General features: G+C 37.3%; 1 protein-coding gene across 1 annotated transcript in view; it reads left to right on the top strand.

The window, feature by feature from the left end:
• Nucleotides 1-4,026: 4,026 nt before the first annotated feature.
• The window catches only part of RFX3 (regulatory factor X3), a 1,639,608-nt gene continuing 1,631,746 nt past the window's right edge, over nt 4,027-11,888 (top strand). The window contains exon 1 of the mRNA XM_044061098.1: nt 4,027-4,527. The gene's annotated coding sequence lies outside the window, so the exon portion shown is untranslated. The remainder of the gene's footprint in view (nt 4,528-11,888) is intronic.

Below are 11,888 nucleotides of genomic sequence, written 5' to 3'. Positions count from 1 at the left end.
GTCAGAGGTCTGATGAAGTAGCTCTGGCTAAGAAAGCACTCACCATTTTTGTACTGTGGATTAAACTTTGGAGCTTTATTTGATACTATCTGCTGTGGTCTGGCGTTTCCTATATTTTTCTGCAAATATTATTTTATTATTCAACACGTCCACCGTGTGTTGTTGACTATCTTAAGTGGGGATTATTTTTGGGGTAGGGCTTATATCATGACCACCCTGGAAAACCACGCTAGGCCTTATTCTCTCGTTAGGTCTTATTACGGTATATGCCAAAGCTGCATCATTTAACTGGTAATATTCTTGCTGTGCTAATTTACAGAAGCATATTTTATGGAAATGTTTCAAAACAAGGGTTTGAACTGCCAATTACACCTTAAATGTATTAAAGGGCAACTACATCCTAAACATAAAACTTAAAATGACATGTCTTCCCACAGTGCACTATTTTCTCTACAAAATTTCATATACAGAAGAATATGATGATTCTTCCTTTTAGTTAGCATTTCTATGCGATTCAACTTCTTCGGTATACAATATAAATTTGTAAGATATTCTGCAATACTTTCTTTAGGAAGGTCTCCCAGGTAGTAAAAGAGTTTAATGCAAAAATCAAATGGATTAGACAAACATCCACAGAAAGTTCTGATGTAAAACATCCAAAAGAAAAAAGGCTATCACGTAACTCCAATAAATAAGATGCCAGCCACACACCTGACAAAAACATACTTGAACATACTTTTTAGTATACAAAATGCAGACTGCCTGGAAAACAGTGAAACAAAACACACATGCTCTTCTCAAAAATTCTGAAGGCATTAAAGTTTCTTCCGTCAGGCATTGCTTTGTACGTTAGTATGAAAAACGACAAAACTGTTTCAAAACTCAAAGAAAAGAGTAGACTTGTAATATAGAACCCAAACACAATTATCTAGTATAGTGTTCCATTACCTTACACGAACCTGCACATGTTATAATTATTTTGTCAAACAAAAACAGAGACTACATATTGGTTCCACTGTTAAACACCTGCCACTAGAGCGAGACCACACAATTTTCTTAAACGAAGTTGCATATATAAGTGAACATGTCTGTCTTACAGCCCCTACACTTTTTTGCTGAGTAAGCCATTCAAAACTACTTCCAGTTGTAGGTTTATGGTTACTGTAACTTAGCAAAACATGACAGAGCTATACAAATATGTAGCGGCAATCACCACATCAAACTGACTGGATTATATTTCCTGCATATCCACTGGTGAGATCTTCAAACACCAAAATGCCAGTAGACCAATCTCCAGTACAATGACTGGAAATTTTGTTTCTTTAGTATAATACACCATTTATAGAAATGAAAATAAATGACAGGCCATTTGTTCAATTGAGTCCTTTGCAAGGCAGTCTTTAAAAAAAGGCATCTTATCAAAAGACTCTTTAACAAAATTTTGTCTTTGTGAAACTTAAAGACTACTTGTCCAGACTATTTTTATCTTCTTTGGTACTCAAAGAGGAGCACCATCAATAAAAATGGATTCTAAACACAATTTATTCTGTTCCCCCAAAGACTGCATAGGTGCTTGACTACAAAGTATTACAATCAGCAGATTGAAACACAAAATAAAAAAGAACATATAGTAGCTTATAAAAAAATATTTATACAAGATACGCCCTGACCCCATGGGCAAAAATGGGAAAAAGGGGCCATGAATGGATGAAAGGAGGTTATTTATATAACACAGTTAAATATTAAAATGCTCAAATACAAATTAAAATATTTAAATGTTTTTACAAAATGATATGTTTGAATACTTAACTGGACTGAAGGGTCATTCCTCCTCCACATAAACTGCAACTTTTCTGCAAATTGTTAAAACAATAATTATGCCCTTTTCTATCTGTAAAACATATATGTATTTCATGAGTGCATTAAGGCATTTGAAAGTGCTGGTTGTTGGTGTGGTAACACTCTCTTTAGATACTGGACATTCCGCCTCCAGGAACACGCATAACTCGGCACCTAGACATGCAATTATCATACTGCAACAACAACAACACAAACCCTTTCGTGTCATGATAATTACTTAGCCATCATATTTTAAGGTTTGTGGTCTAGTAAAAGCTGATAAAGCAACATGCCTGCAGTACTTTCTTTTTTCCGTCTTACTGGGATCTCTTAATTCACAGAAGCTTTCTTTCCCTTCCACTTTTAGTCATAATTCTACTACAGGTTTAGGAATTCTACTATGTAGTATCAGACAGCAGCAGAGGCTGGAATGTTTTGAAATCGCAAGCCACAGACAAGACTATGAGTGAACACATACAAGTCGTTGCAGCTCTTTTTCTTAACTTTATAAAAAAAAGAATGTAAACATTATTATCAGCTGAGGAAAGAAAGGTTAACGTTTTTCTTCTTTCGGCTTTTCCCGGTTAGGGGGTCGCCACAGCGGGTCACCTGTCCGCTCATGACGTTACAGAACTTAAATCTAATAGATTCACAGAAAAAAGTTGCTGAAAGTAAGCAGCAATTCAGAGTACTGCCATTCTTTCTGAATGAATATATATACACAACAACGGTGAAGGGCATTATTAATTGTTTTCGCATATGGCAATTGTCCCTGATTTTGAACCAAATTTTAGCTCTGTTCCTCTTAAATCCTCCTAAAGCTAGTGACTTTTAAAGGAAATGTGGTGAATTATACTTGAAAGTAATTAAAACTACAAACTTTACTTAAATAATTCACTTTCTCTTATTGTTTCAACATCTCAAGTATTTATGTTTTAAAAAGAGTTCTCGATTGACCCCTATCATTTCTTATTCATTTGAGATATGGGGCACTGTGGGAACGAGAAGACATTAAAATATCACATCCACTCCATCACACAATCTTAAAAATATTACAGATGCAGTTACTGCGCTGCACATCAAATGGGATTTAACTCTGCTTTTCGGATTTTTACCACAACTTCGCTGGTGGTGCTGCGGTAGAGTTGTCGCCTCCCAGTAAAACACTATCCTGTTCGATTCTCAGTTAGAACGTCTACTGTGTGGAGACATGCGTGAATGGGCGTACCTTCGATGAAGGTTGTGCGTCAGGGCCGGCAACTCGGCACATAAAAATCTACTATCAATCATTAGCGAACCGGAGTTCCGCTGTGGCGACCCCCAAACGGGAAAAGCCGAAAGACGCAACAACCACAAGTGAAAAAGGACGTATGTAAACGTAAATTAACTTAACCGATGTTAAGCTAATGAGCAGTAAGCCCATAGTTGAACATAACACTTTATTTTTGATCTACATCTACTCCTATAATGTATAGAAACGTGTACTTGACAAATACATTATTTAGTGCCTGCCTTGAGCATCACTGCATAGTGCACATACGCAGTGTTTAGCTAGTTTTCGGTATAACCCATGAGCCTACACAAAGTATTTGTATCAAAACGGGTGTATTGTATCAAACAGGTGCACTGCACGCCACTGACCCTCTCAGAGGCTTATTATAATCCAGCAACGGGATATTACTTTGTCGTCGATTTGCACCAGTCCAAATTGTAGTAGTTTGAAGAGTTTCTCAACTACCAAAACGCGTTTGGTTCCATCATATTTCTGCTTTTAACCTGAACGATGAAAGATGGTGGGAGAGGAGGAGCGTTTTTTCCCTTGCTCTCTCTACCTAACACGGCTAATAACCCGAGAAGGAAATCCCGCCTCATAGCAGGCTCAGAAACAGTGGGTACAAAGAAACTAGACCTCAAAGTGAAAAGATTTTTAAGTTCAGAGAAGAAAGGAAGGAGCCATCGTAACAAGCAGTGAAAATCAAGCAAGCACGAAGGCCAGCTACAATGTTACGAATTATAATTTGTTTCTGCTCTCGGTCTTTTATTCTGTTTCTCTACTCCACCGTTTTTTTTCACTAGTCGCTAACCCACTTGGTATAGGTCAATTTAAACATCAGTATGTTGCCATCACCATTTCTGAGTTTAGTGTCCCATTAAACCAACATACATGTCAAACAATATCCTTTTTCTTTCAGCATTTATTTTTCATGCCACCAGGACTCGACGCATACTGAGTTCGCCTAATAACTGCTAAGAATTTGTACCAATTTAATATTAACTGTAGCCGTCATGATAATATTATTAAGTAATCCGCAAACCGTGTTGAATAATTTTAACTTGGACGCCTTTTCATTAAACTTCCACCACACATTTAATATTGAATTTTACATCTCGGGGAGAGATCACTACAAACCCAAAAGCAGTGACTTGTTGCTTCCCATGTAGCTTATTCTCTTCCCAATTGGCCAGTTCCTTGTATCACTCATCTGCACTCCTCCTACTTCGGTTGCTCGTCCTCTTCCGGACGATGGGTTAGGCTGTCTCTCTCTTTGTGAGTTATAGCAACTGTTGCCTTGTGAATAAGCGCCATAGTCACCGTAGTCCTGGCGACTGTTACCCACCAACAACAACTCTCATCATCATCCTCATCACCATCACCCACAACAACCAACACAATAATCCACAGCCAAGGTGAATATTATTATACATCTGTCTCTCTAGCTGTGTTCTTCTCTTGCACTGCAGCACTGACTCTGAAAAGGGGCTGCAGCTATTTCGATCTCCCGGCTTGTGTGTCTGTTGATCTTTTTCTGTGTGGTTCTCTAGTTAATTTACAGAATAGTGTGATATGTCTTAATTCTCTGTTCCCTTTTTTATTAACCGATTTTAAAAAGTAGATTGCTAGTGTAATTATCAGAATCGAAAACATTCGCGTTGTGAAGAGGCTCCAAATGTCTCTTTCAGGCCGCGGATTTGTGTGATGTTTGTAATTATTTGTGCTTTCTATTAGTAAGGGGTTTTAGGTGTTAACTCCAAAGCAATGGCGAGTTTTCATGTTGTGTTTTATAATGTTTGTGCAGGGGCTGTGGCCTGCTTATAGGCGTCACAGCACCTCTGCTTGCAATAACCCTCTTTTTTAACATATCCTCGTTTGCATTTATTACATACCTTCCTTTGTAAATGAATAACCACAAATGAACTGTCATCTAAGCTTTTATTATCCCAGACAAACACACATGCATACCATTTATGAACAATGAATTCAGGCATCTTACTACAAGAAAAAAGAGCAAAACATACAAGTGTCACTGCTGTTCATTGCTAGTAGCTGTCATGCATTTTTTGGTTGCAGGACTCGATGGTGTGTGTATTTGATGCATTACTTGCTTTTAAATCACTGCGACTGTTTGTGTTACAGTAAAGCAGCATCCGAAACTAATTTGTTACATACTGTCTCCCAAATTAAGCGTATGTTGCTTTATCTACTTGTATAAAGAATACCGGAATCCTCCAAACTTGAATTAGGCTCTTCTGTTGTGCAGCTCTGAATTACTAGTTCAGTATTCTATACATTGTTTTATTTTAGCTCGGATAGTTTTCTTTCTCGTTTTTATTCCATTGTGATGTCTATACATTGTGGAATTAACAGCTGTTCTGAAATACAGCCATCTTTTGAGAGAGTGTGCTTGAATTTCGAAAATACTTTAACCATCCTTTACGATTTTGAATCAGATTAGTTTATGGTTAGATACGTGAGAAAGGCAGTAGTAGTTCCAAGCTATATTTATATTGTTTGCACGGATTATAAAACACGTCTGCATTACAGTGTTTTAAAGAAGTATGTGCACTAACTGATGCGAAAGTCAAGGACCGGAGCGGGCTGCTTGTCAAAATGTTTATTTCAGCTCAGCAGACTCGATTTACAGAGACAAAAATAAATGAGCAGCCAGTGCTTGTTCTTCCATGCTTTTGCACACAGAATGATTTGTGTTGTTACAATGTTGCAAATGGTTTGTAGCAAAGATTTCGATGACTACTTGTCATTTATGCGCCTGCCTCCCCAAAACTAAATAATATCTGATGTTATGACTGAAAAGCAGTAAAGTATGTAACTTTAAAAAGGGGTGAGGGAGTTAATAGTATACAGCAAGCTACATAGCTCTCAAGACGACTTTTACCTCGTGTTAACATTGTGGTATGACTTGCAGGTGTGTGTGTGTTCGTTTGAGCCACAAAATGTCATCTTGGATGATATTTTTTTGTCTGCTGGTTTTCCAAAAATAACACATTGTGGTGATGGCGTGGTTTTCTGCTATAGTCACCCCATACTCTGCTCACTTATGTCTGAAGTAGGCAGAAATAGTACTTTTCCGTATAACGAGTCAACGACGGTATGGGAAATGGAATGTGTGTGCACAGACATGAATGTTCAGCAGAACGACAGTGTAACATCTTGATCTTTGAAATTGTGATGTATTTGAACTAAACTTTGAGATGGAATCATGCACAAGTGCTGCTTGTTATGGCATTCTGTATAACACACGTAGAAGCATACATAAACAGGTAGATTAATGTTTTGCATTTCTGTTTTTTTTGTGTGTGTATATATGTACTAACGCATGCATATACATACACATGTACCTTTAGATGAGAAGTGAAAACAGAGACAAGAAGAAAACTGAGTAACTGTTTATAGCAGAAAGTGAGGAAGTAAGTAGTAATATTATAAGGGACCTCCACTGATGACCTGTATTGAGGTGATTTGCATAAACCCAAAGGGCAGGTATTGCACCCTCATGCATTGCCATCATAAAAGCAAGCTGAAGCCACACTTTGTTATACTATGTAAAAATTAAATGTGATGCTAGTTTTGTGTCACTAAATAAAAGCAGTATACCATGGTGTGTTTATTAGACTGTATTGGTGTTACACACTTAATAGTTTGAACAGTCAATTGTTATATATAATTTCAGTGTGCTGTTCAATTTAGTCGAGGGGTAAAATTTCCTGCTAAAACATCATTAAATTATCTTCACTTTTTTCCAATACAGCATAATGCTATTTTATTTGCTCCAAAGTATATAAAAAATAGTTGGCTATCTTAGGCGTTTCATAGTTGTAATAACAGCGAAACTTACTGCCACATGATGTAAAGTGAATTACTAGCAGAGGTCAACTTTGGTCAGTTTTGAGAATATATTGTATTGGTTTTACTAGCTGCCATACTCTTTTATTCAAGAATTGTCTAGATTTTGGATTTAGGACCAGGCATTGAGCAAATAGCATGTTCCTTTAACCTGTGTTTTCTTGGAGCTGCTTCTAAAGCAGCCATTAAGATTTTGACAGTCTATTTGGTAATAAATAAGTGTTTAATAAGTGTTTTGTAATGCATAATACTCATCTATCAGTAATCATTTTTTGTAATATGTTAAAGTAATCATTTGTCTATTCTCAGGTCTCCTCCCTTCTGATAATCGTCATTGCTCAGTCAGGGATAACCTGATCAACTAAATGAAATAAGTAAATAGACAGGCAAATAAGTTTGTGAGTGTGCATGCATTTAAAAAGCACAACCTAAAATAAATAATAAGTTTGTGCATGTCCATTCAAGTTACTATTCATAACAGTTTGGTTTGAGCAGACCAACTTGAGTCCACTTCTTGTGTATTTCTATTTTTGTTTATGTTTTGTTGACCGGCTTACTCCAACTAGACCTATGCCTGATTTTCAGGGGAGACCCCCAGTACAGCATTTATACTGATTAGGGGAGATTTGGCCTGGACATGACAAGTGCTGTGGGGTCTTTCATATCTACCTGAGCTAACACCAGCTCTGGCAGATGGGACCTCAGTTTACATCTCTTCTGAAAGATGACAGTCAGTTGTGCAGCACATTTCTTTATGTTGCACAGCAGTGTCTGTATTAGGAAATTAATCCATGCACCCAGTATGAGAACAGAAACATGGCAGCAGTGGGATTCTTATTTATTTTTTTAAATTGAAGTCATTCCAGGTATGTAGTCTAGAAAAATCCTGAGCATAATTTGTAAATTGCTGAAGGAACAAGAATTCCGTGTGTTGTACAAAAAAAGCAAACTACACAGGTGTAAATGGCATCTTTTTAATAATTTTGAGTGGAATTTCAAAGTAGTGGTCTGAACTAAAATGCTGATGTTGGCTTTTGACAGAACTGGGAGTTCTTCCTCTTTATTTCATCTGCCCCTCAAGTACCTCCGTTTAGAAGTCCTCAATATCATAGCCTTTACCTTCACATGCAGTCTGTTTTGGGGAGTTCTGAAATGGTGTGGATAGAGTTGTGTGGCTCCAGTCTTATTCACGTTACATGTAGTTTAGAAAAAGTAAGTATTACTTTTATGTTACAACAGAAATAGGATATTACTGCAGTGAAACATCTCAAAATTCTAACAGACAGGCGTGACAACTTAAATTGTGTAACAATGCTTAATTGCTTTGGTAATAAAGTGGAAACAAGACTTTTCTTTTGGTTGAAGGCATGCTTTCTCCTGCAAAATTTTAAGTTTTGGTAAGAAATTCTTACTTTACGCATCTGCAAAGGTGGAATCTCTAAATGTTGATAAAGGTGTTCAGTTTGAAATCAAACTGGATCGTGTCCATATAACAAGTACAGAGCTACCTTTTCCTTTGTTTACATGTGTGAGCACTGCTTGGTCTTAAAATGTATTTACAGAAGTTTCACTGTAAACTGGAACAGTTTTAGTTCATAACAGCAGTGGTGTATTTTACTAATACATGTTGTTAACTGGTTGGGTAGACTGAATACAGGAATTTTTTTTCAGCCATCACCTGGGACTGAAACAGAAGTTTTACAATGCTGTAACTATATCTCTGTCCTATGAGCAACTCTTATTTTAAATCTAACGTGCATTCTGGAATTTGGTGCCTTTTACTTCTCTCATTACTCTTAATTTCCACATACTACATTGAGCTATCATTGTAATATATATAAACTGTAACTTATCTGATTTTTTTTCATTTGTATAAAATTGATGTCATTGTCTGCTTGCATTCTGTCTTTCACCCAGGCTGATTCTGAAAATGGTTCACTAGGATCCGTGATCTACTCCAGTTAACAAAAATAAAATAATTCTTTTATATGCTGAGCGTAGTTCCTAACCAAGTTGTGACATGTTTATTGTGTACTAACTGCTGTTCACAAATAAGAAAAAAAAAAAATCAAATTAATGTTAAGGTCCTGTGAAAAAGGGATAATGCATTGATCAAAATGATAGACATGTATTGAGAAGGGGCCAGTGTAAGTAAACCTTTATAAGATGGCGGAATTGGTGCAGATATTCAGTTTTACAATTAGGTAGAGGCTTCACCAGTATAATTCACAGATAAGTAGTAGATACGAACAGATTTTATTTCTTTGTTAAATTAATGGGAAAAAACTGCACTTGGTTGATACAGAATTTGTAAAGAGTTTTCATTAATTGGACTTTGTGTTTCATATTCAATTTGCTGTAGTGAGTACATATCCACTTAGTTGCTATGTAGTTTTTAGGTGTATTTCAGACTTTTTTTGAGGTTAAGTTCTAGTTTGAGATTATTTGGTAGTGTGTTCCATTTATTACCTACATAATTGGGGAAAGTGAATCTCTGCTGGTTACCAGGTTGCCTCTGAAGATTGCATGTTGGATTAAGTTTATGATGCCAGACCGTTGTGAGCTGCACTGCAGTTAGTATGTGTTGGTAGATCAAGCCACTGTGCATATTTTTTTTTGTTGTGGAATGGTGAGTTCTTTTTTGGACATTAGCAGGAAATTTAGATTTTTTTTTTGTAACTTTGCTATTGTTGGTTTAAGTGGGTTGAGTGGATGTTGTTACTGACAGAGAGTGTGTGGAGGAGGCTTTGCAGTATGACTTGAGCAGTAAGTAGATGAGCATGCATGTTAAATATGGTTTGAATTTACATAATGATCCAAATTTTTGTCTTGGTTTGCTAATGATGTAATTTATATGTTGGCTGATTTTTTCTTTTTGTTTTAGTTTTATCATTTGGGCGGCCACGGTGGTGCAACGGTTAGCGTTGTCGCCTTACAGCAAGAGGGTCTCCGGTTTGATCCTCGGCTGGGGCACCTTCTGTGTGGAGTCTGCATGTCCTCCCTGTGGTCACGTGGGTTTCATCTGGGTGCTCCAGTTTCCTCCCACATCCCAAAGTCATGCTGTAGGTGGATTGGAGACTCTAAATTGGCCCTAGGCATGAGTGTGTGCCTTCTGTGGAAGGTTGGGTGCCGGGCTGGCAACTCGACACTGTACAACTCCAGTGCCAATCTTGAGCTTACAGGTAATCCGCTGTGGCGACCCCTAACTGGGAAAAGCTGAAAGAAGAAGAAGTTGTTAATGATCATTTGTTTGAATTTCTTTTCCACTGATTGTGTTAAGGAAGGTAATTTACAGTTTGTTCTCATCATCTTATGTAATGTTTGGAGCCAAGAGTATTACTTTAGTTTTCTTTTAGCATTTAATGTAAGCAGGGAATCTTGAGGGCCATTTTCCAAGAGAAATCAAGCTTTTTTTTGTTTTAATTGTTGAGGTTGGGAGGAAGTGGAGCATATTAATGTTGACTTGTCAGTGTACTGAACAATATTGCTTTTTTCTGTGGAGGTATACATATCATTTTCTTCACATAATGCTATTTTTTCAGCCTGAGTGATAAGAAATTTAGTTTGTTTCAAGAGCATTGTTCATGTTTTGATTCTGCACAGTGTAACTAGTTGATTTTGATAGCCACTCGTTGCTTAATATTTATAAATCTGTAAATTAGATGAGATGAATGAGGACTTTCCCGTCGGTTTTATACCAACTGTGGGCAACTAGGTCAGTAGGTCATCATTCCTGCATATGTGTTAGGAAAGCTACAAGGACACGTCTTGCAGAGATATGCATACATCTTTATACATGCTTTATTGCACTAATAGTTACTGTACCTTTTTCCTGCAGAGGGTTACCAGGATCTCATGCTGACTTTATTGCACACAGACATCAGCAATCTTGCAGCCCACACTACTGGAGCCCTATAGGAACTTTAAACAGCTTTAAACTTCTGATTTGGGATTGTTTGGAAGTTATTGCAGTTCTAAATGACAAGTGCTGCAGATTAAAATGTGAGGGGGGTGAGGTTGGTACATTTAGGGTACTGTAAAGCCCCTCATTTTTGTGGTATTACATGTTGGCCTGCAGGACTATGGACTGATGTGTGAGACAATAATGGGGAAGAGCAGCGAGTGTATTGAGAGTTGAAAGTGTAACCTCATTTTGTATAGCAGGGAAGCAGGACTGAGATCTTTATAGGGTGATCAGGGGCATTCCCCTAGGAACTGCTTTGTCACTGTTTGGCATGGATGGCTTGCTATGATTACTCTTTTTGATAGACCTTTATATTTATTGTTCATTGTGGAGCAGGTCATAGTCACACTGTGGTTTATCTAAGTATTGAATTTCTGTCATTTTACATGTACAACAAGTTATAACCACACAGTCGGTAAGTGAATGCAAGACAATGTAACACAAGTTAAAGATGATGTATTCTGGAAGTGTACTGCTAAGTCTCTTCACATAGTATGGGTGTGCTCCAGTCACACTTATACCTTGACTGTAGTTCATTTGGTGGAAGTTCTGGTGGTGAGCATGGGTGGTGGAACAGCTCTTTGTAGATGAATGGGACTGAGTGACTGATGCCAGCTTGCATGTCCTGAGGGGATGTGACTTTGCCATAGTTTGGTTATGACTTTGTAAGAGCCCATCAATACATTGGCTATAAGTAGCTATTATCTTAATTTCAGTGGTAATTCTAAGCCACATTTCTTACCACTTGAATTCCCTTGTGTTGTCACTAAACAAACTTTGGCCAATCACTGTACATGTATCCTTGAGTGATTTGTGATTTTTTTTTTACAATTTTTAAAGGTTACTTTGGGATCACAGTGCTTCCTGCATTAAAGCTGGGGAAATGAGTAGGCATATAAAGTGCAATACAGTTGTGTCAGATTCATGGAAGTCCATAGTGAT

Source organism: Protopterus annectens, chromosome 2.part0 (assembly GCF_019279795.1).
Source record: "Protopterus annectens isolate FY-2018-M chromosome 2.part0, PAN1.0, whole genome shotgun sequence".
NCBI lineage: Eukaryota > Metazoa > Chordata > Ceratodontiformes > Protopteridae > Protopterus > Protopterus annectens.
This window is presented reverse-complemented; position numbering and strand designations above follow the sequence as displayed.